This window comes from Euleptes europaea, chromosome 6 (genome assembly GCF_029931775.1).
Source record: "Euleptes europaea isolate rEulEur1 chromosome 6, rEulEur1.hap1, whole genome shotgun sequence".
NCBI classification, from domain to species: Eukaryota; Metazoa; Chordata; class Lepidosauria; order Squamata; family Sphaerodactylidae; genus Euleptes; species Euleptes europaea.
Window position 1 is genome coordinate 8,401,463 of NC_079317.1, and position 6,000 is coordinate 8,407,462.

A 6,000-nucleotide genomic window follows, 5' to 3' on the forward strand; every position below is an offset into this window, starting at 1 on the left:
CAGAGCTTTGACAGCAGTACTGCAGCTTACCACTCTGAGCCACAGGGCTCTATATAGCACATAACTTACACTGACCTCCCCCCCATAGTAGCCTTCAAAGTTCCCTTTGGCCTAAGGCCATTTCACACATTACGCAGCCCCCCAGCCTGCCAAATGCTCATAGCAGCAAACTGCAGCCAATCTCACCCTCCTGGCAAGAGTACCTGAACGCTACGGTTGTCACCTCTGTTCATAAAAATGTACAGTGTAGACTGAAACACCTTCGGCGTTCAGCAAAAACGAAAAGCTGCAAAGAAGCCCTGAAGGAAACTACCTGAGCCACTGATCCCGCAACGTACTGAGCACATGTGTTCTGAGCTTTGATTTCTCTGACCATGAAAGGCCTCCTTTGCCCTATTTTGTTCGGAAAACTGGGAAGCTGGACTGAACTAAAACAAAATGCAATTAGAAGAGTGACTGTCTTGAAAATGCAGGCGTGCGCCTATCAGACCTCCCCATGCAAGGAGGCCCCCTATCTTTCTGTGCATGTGTATAGAGGATGCACATATAGAGGATGGTGCCGCATTGTTTTCTGTTGCCCCAGAAGGTCAGACCAGAACCAATGGGTTGAAATTAAATTAAGAGTTTTCGGCTAAACATTAGGAAGAAATTTCTGACAGTCAGAACGGTTCCTCAGTGGAACAGGCTTTCTCAGGAGGTGGTGGGCTCTCCTTCCCTGGAGGTTTTTAAGCAGAGGCTAGATGGCCACCTGACAGCAAGGTTGATTCTGTGAACTTGGGCAGATCAAGAGAGGGAGGGCAGGAAGGATTGTGTCAGTGTCTGGCTCTTGTGGCCCTTTCTTACATGCCCAGGGTAATGCCAGTTGCCAATTTGGGGTCAGGAAGCAATTTTCCTCCAGGCCAGATTGGCTAGGGATCCTGGAGGGTTTTTTGGACCATCTTCTGGACATGGAGTAGGGGGTTGCTGGGGATGTGGGGGAAGGAAGTTGTAAATTTCCTGCATTGAGCAGGAGGGGTGGACTAGATCACTTTGGTGATCCCTTCCAACTCTATGATTCTATTATTCTAACTATGGAGAAAGCACACTGAAGAGCTAGTGCTTCCCACAGGATGTTTCTGTGGTGGACATAGTACCACCTGTAGAATTTACGAGCTAAATTTATGGCCTCTAGAACTGAAGAGCTAGCGCTTCTAATACTCGCATTCTTATTCTGGATCGGTGTCCTGTGATCCTTGTACGTACAGTCCTTCTGCTGCTGCCCATATACAGCTTCTGGCAGGGACACATGATGACATATACTACATTTTTTAGAACTGCAAGTACTGTGTGCGCGTGTTAAGTGCCGTCAAGTCGCTTCCGACTCATGGTGACCCTATGAATCAATTCACAGTGGGTAGCCGTGTTAGTCTGTCTGCAGTAGTAGAAAACGGCTAGAGTCCAGTAGCAACTTAAAGACTAACAAAAATATTTTCTGGTAGGGTATGAGCTTTCGTGAGCCACAGCTCACATCTTCAGAAGAAGTGAGCTGTGGCTCACGAAAGTTCATACCCTACCAGAAAATATTTTTGTTAGTCTTTAAGGTGATACTGGACTCTTGTCCTATGAATCAATGTCCTCCAAAACGTCCTGTCTTTGACAGCCTTGCTCAGATCTTGCAAATTGAAGGCTGTGCCTTCCTTTACAGCAAGTACTGTACTGCTCCAAAATAAACTTGAAGCCAGTGCGGGGGGGGGGGGGGTTGGTAAAACTTTTGACTGGTAGACAGAACGTGCATGTCGAACAATGCCCGCATCTAAAATGCCCCTTTGGTAATGTACCGTCCTGACTAGAGGAATTGGAATAATCAGATTAACCTATCCCTCATTGGAAGTGGTTCTTTTTAGTCCAAATCTCGGGGGGGGGGGGGTGTTGGCAGCCTGGAACAGAGCTGAGGATAATGTTTTGAATTCTAAAGGTATGTTAAACTGGAGAGAACTAATGGTGGTATCTTTTAGATCTTTCCTCTTAGTACAGTTTCCCTCTCCAAGTAAAGTGTCTCCACCTCTCTGTCCAGCTCTATCTCGGGCATTAAGGCTGAAGCTGAACGGAAGGTTCTTCTGAGCCCACCTAGTAAGTTCAAAGCAGAGGCAAAGCGATTTGAAGCAGAAACTCCCAAACTCACAGCTGACATCGCTGCTACACGATGACAGCATCTGAGAGGGAAAAACCGTAACCGCTTTGTACGTCACGAGGGGAGAAGTGGGAGTGGACTCCGTATGAAGCTGCCTTATAGTGAATCAGACCATCGGTCCGTCAAAGTCAGTATTGCCTACTGTGACCGGCAGCAGCTCTCCAGGATCTCAGACTGAGGTCTTTCACATCACCTGCTACCCGGATTCTTTAATGGGAGATGCCGGGGATTGAACCTGGGACCTTTTGTGCTCCGAGCAGATGCTCTACCGCTGAGTCACAGCTGCTCCCCACCCTTAATGCAGTAAGGTGCAGAGAGGCCCTTTGCTTTGGGAGGCCGTTTTCCCTTCCCACCGGAAGAAAAGAGAGGAAGGAAGACAGTACTCGGAAGCAGGGAAGGCCCCTCTGCGCTCACCCTGCTGGGCGGCCTCATGCTTGCGGAGGTAGCTCTGCATCTCCTCCCATCGCCGTTCGGCTTCCTGCTGCTGCACCTGGAAGTGACAGAAACCAAGAAGGTGTTACCAGGCCATCGCTGCAGCCACCTCGTACACTAAAAGGAAAGCCCCAATAACACCAACAATACCAAAAATATCAAATTGGAAGGACAAACTTTATGAATTTGCTTTACCTGCCAAGCTTACAAATCAAGTAAACATGAAACCTCCTGATTTATTCCAAGAGAGATGGAAGTTGTTCTATCAATATTATTGATTTTATCTTTAAAATGATATTAGAGCTTGTAGTAATATACAGTAATACGTATAGTAAGTCACATCTTAAATTATATTGTAAATATCCACTCGCAACTTTACATTTATAGGTATGTCTCACTGCATTACTATGTTTATCACAACCCGATTTGGGTTATAACTGAGTCTGTGCGTTAAGAAGAAACGAAGAGAAGAAGAGAAGAAGACAGGACAAGAAATGTTGAAAACATCCAATATTATTTTTAATAGGTAGTTTTTAATGTATTAGTGCGTTTACTACAACATATTCTGGGTGCCAAAGAAGAAAAAAAGAAGAAGAAACTTTGAATGTATTGTAAATACGATATTTTTCCGTTTATAAGACGCCCCCATGTATAAGACAACCCCAATTTTTTTGAACCCAAAATTAAGAAATCAGGGGTCATCTTATTCATGGGGGTGTGTACGGAAAAATACGGGTGGGGAAGAGAGCAGGGACCATCCGAAGGCCGGACACCGGCCAGCCAGGGTGACTGGGCTTTTCCCTGCCTGCTCCCTTCCCCACCCATCAGCTGAACACATGAACACAAGAAGCTGCCTTATACTGAATCAGACCTTTGGTACATCCAAGTCAGTTTTGTCTACTCAGACCAGCAGCGGCTCTCCAGGGTCTCAGGCAGAGGACTTTCGCATCACCTACTTGCCTGGTTCCTTTAGCTGGAGATGCTGGGGATTGAACCTGGGTCCTTCTGCATGCCAAGCAGATGCTCTACCACTGAGCTACAGCCCCTCTTTAAGTATTTGATTGCTCTCTTTAAGTATCTGAAAGGCTGTCACTTAGAGGAGGGCAGGGAGCGGTTCCTGTTGGCAGCAGAGGACAGGACTCGCAAGAATGGGTTTAAATTGTGGGAAGAAAGGTGGATATTAGAAAAACTTTTTTTACAGTAAGAGTTGTTCGACAGTGAAATCGGCTACCTAAGGAGGTGGTGCGCTCCCCCTCACTGGCAGTCTTCAAGCAACGGTTGGACAAACACTTGTCAGCTATGCTTTAGGCCTTGAGCAGGGGTTGGACTAGATGGCCTGTAGGGCCCCTTCCAACTCTGCGATTCTACTATTCTAATTTCAACCGCACCCTGCCATAAGTGCTGGGGGGTTCCAGGCAGGGCTCTCAGCCCGCAGAGGAAAACGGCTCGCCTATGTCCCAGTCTTTGCCTTCGCACATAAGGAATGCCTAAAAACAGCAGCCAGAAGCACGGCACCCCCCTGTCAGAACCCACTGGAGGGTTTGAAAAGCTGCCAGCCCCGTGGCAGTAGCTGAACGGGCCGAAGACGACAAGACGGAGGTTTACCTTGAGCTGATTGATGGCCTGCTCAGCGTTCTTCTTCAGGATTTCCTCCTGCTGCAGCTTGCCATTCTTTTCCGTCAGCTCATTCACCAGACGGGCGCAATCCTGGCGCAGTTTGTTGAGCTCCGAGGACTGCCTAGATGGAAAGGAAGAGCCTCGTTGTTCACACTCGGGCAAGGCGGCGACTGGCAGCGTGAAGATGGCAAGTGAGCCCCCGGAGGAGGTTGCCACCGGGAGTTGCAAGCAAGCAAGTATTATTTATATATTTACTTGCTGCATTTGTTGGCCGCCCTCATTCCCAGCAAGTCGGGCTCAGAGCGGGTTACAACATTAAAATTCAAAAAACGTCAATTAAAACATACTCTAAAACATACTTTAAAATTATCAATTCCAGACCGACAGAGCACAATACAAATACAATGAAGCAAGATGGCCCTAATATAAGGTACAATCACAGGTACTGAAGAACCTGGCCAGGCACTGGGCCCTCTGAATCAAGTTGGGGGAGGATGGGGAGAAAAACGTGCGGCTGCCCTCAGATGTAAGCCGAGCGGAACAGTTACGTTTAACAGACCCTGCGGATCTCATTTAGGTCCCGCAGGGCTCTGATGTTACTTGGGAGACTGTTCCACCAGGCCTTGGGCTAGTCACGCTCTCTCAGCCCCACCTACCTCACAGGGTGTCTGTGGTGGGGAGGGGAAGGAAAGGTGATTGTAAGCTGGCTTGATTCTTCTTTAAGTGGTAGAAAAACGCAGCATGTAAAAACCAACTCCTACTCCTATCCTCCTCCTCCTCTGCTGGCTCTCAGAACCCAATGCAAGTGGAAAGAAGGGGTTACCTAAAACCTGCCCTAAAGTCTCAAATGTTTGCCCATTTGCCCACAAAAGTTTTAAATGCCCCTCAACATTGCTAATTGCCTCTCTGGCCTAAAGTGATGAAGGCCCAGGCATCATTGTGGTTCACATGACTTGAAAGAACACAGCAGATATTTCTCGCTAACCTTTATGAATCCTGACTGCGACGCAGAAGGTCTAACGAAGGTGTCCACCTAGCTAGTGCAAAGGCCCTGGGCAGCTAAAATCCCAAAGCCTCCAAAAATACCCAATGTGTCAACCACCTGACTGCTGTGGCCCACAAGAACACTCCAAGGGGCAATTAAAAAACTCAGGGGCGGGCAGTTCTGTGGAATCACCAATAGCGTACTTGCTTTCCATTTGGTTGGTGGACGTGCTGACGGCATCTCTCAGGATACCGTTCTCCTGCTTCAGGCGGTTGATCTCAGCCTCCATCTGCTCACGAAGTTGCTGAAACTAGAGCGAGAGAAAGAGAGAGCAACAGTTTGCTTTCAACACTCAGACGACCAGCAGTACTGCTTCTGTTTTTCACAGGAAGAAGAAGAGTTGGTTTTTATATGCCGACTTTCTCTACCATTTAAGGGAGAATCAAACCGGCTTACAATCACCTTCCCTTCCCCTCCCCACCACAGACACTCTGCGAGGTAGGTGGGGCTGAGAGACTTCAGAGAGAGCTGTGACTTGCCCAAGGTCACCCAGCTGGATTCATGTGGAGGAGTACGGAAGCAAAAGCCCAGTTCTCCAGATCAGACTCCACAGTTCCAAACCACCGTTCCTAACCACTACACCACGATGAAACACACAGAGCTGCCTTATATTGTCAAACCATGACCCATTCACACACATTCCAACTACTCCGACTAAGAGTGGTTCTCCATATACTCAAGAAGAGGCCTGTTTCTCCTAGGGTTGCCAATTCCAGGATGGGAAATTCCTGGAGAT